Below are 656 nucleotides of genomic sequence, written 5' to 3' on the forward strand. Positions count from 1 at the left end.
TCGGTACAGCGGTTAAGCTCCGAAATAATTCCTGTCGTACAGATCAGAAGTGGAATTCTCTCGCATGTTTTGTATAATAAAGAATAGAAATAAATCTGAAATAATTCCTGTCCTACAATTATTCTATCGAAATTGCAGTCTGACACGATTAGACAAAACGGAAAGAATATTTCTCTCGATAAACATTATTTTGATGAGTAAGATCCAGGAAGGAACCGCGTTATCGGATTAAAAACTGGCGCGTTACGAAAATACCGTGTAGCACGATTTGAATTTCATTCAGCTCGACCTCGGTTACGTCTGTTTGCATTCTCGTAGCTCGCGGAACGGCCAGAACGTAACGGGGGCCGTTGGCGAGGAACGAGTTTCTGCGCGGAACAAACTCTGGCCTAATCCCTCGATCGAGCGTCCAATCAGGACATGAATTTTCACGATCGTTGCCTGTAGATGTATAGCACGGAACAATATCGGGCGCGTAAAAAACTGCTGTATCAGAATGGTCGATAACGCACCGGACGTATGAGCTATCGGTTCTAAACTTGGCATGCAGATAAAACGAATCGCGTTCAGCTAACTATTTTCAATTGTTCAATAAAATAATGGACTTGCATCGATTCATCAGAAATCCAATATTAAATACAATAATGCAATATTAA

General features: G+C 41.2%; 1 protein-coding gene across 4 annotated transcripts in view; it reads right to left on the reverse strand.

Moving 5' to 3' along the window:
- The window catches only part of HnRNP-K (Heterogeneous nuclear ribonucleoprotein K), a 65,240-nt gene that overhangs the window by 60,630 nt on the left and 3,954 nt on the right, over window positions 1-656 (reverse strand). The gene's annotated exons all lie outside the window — the stretch shown is intronic.

Source organism: Ceratina calcarata, unplaced genomic scaffold (assembly GCF_001652005.2).
Source record: "Ceratina calcarata isolate Rehan_Ccalc_2016 unplaced genomic scaffold, ASM165200v1 scaffold233.2, whole genome shotgun sequence".
NCBI lineage: Eukaryota > Metazoa > Arthropoda > Insecta > Hymenoptera > Apidae > Ceratina > Ceratina calcarata.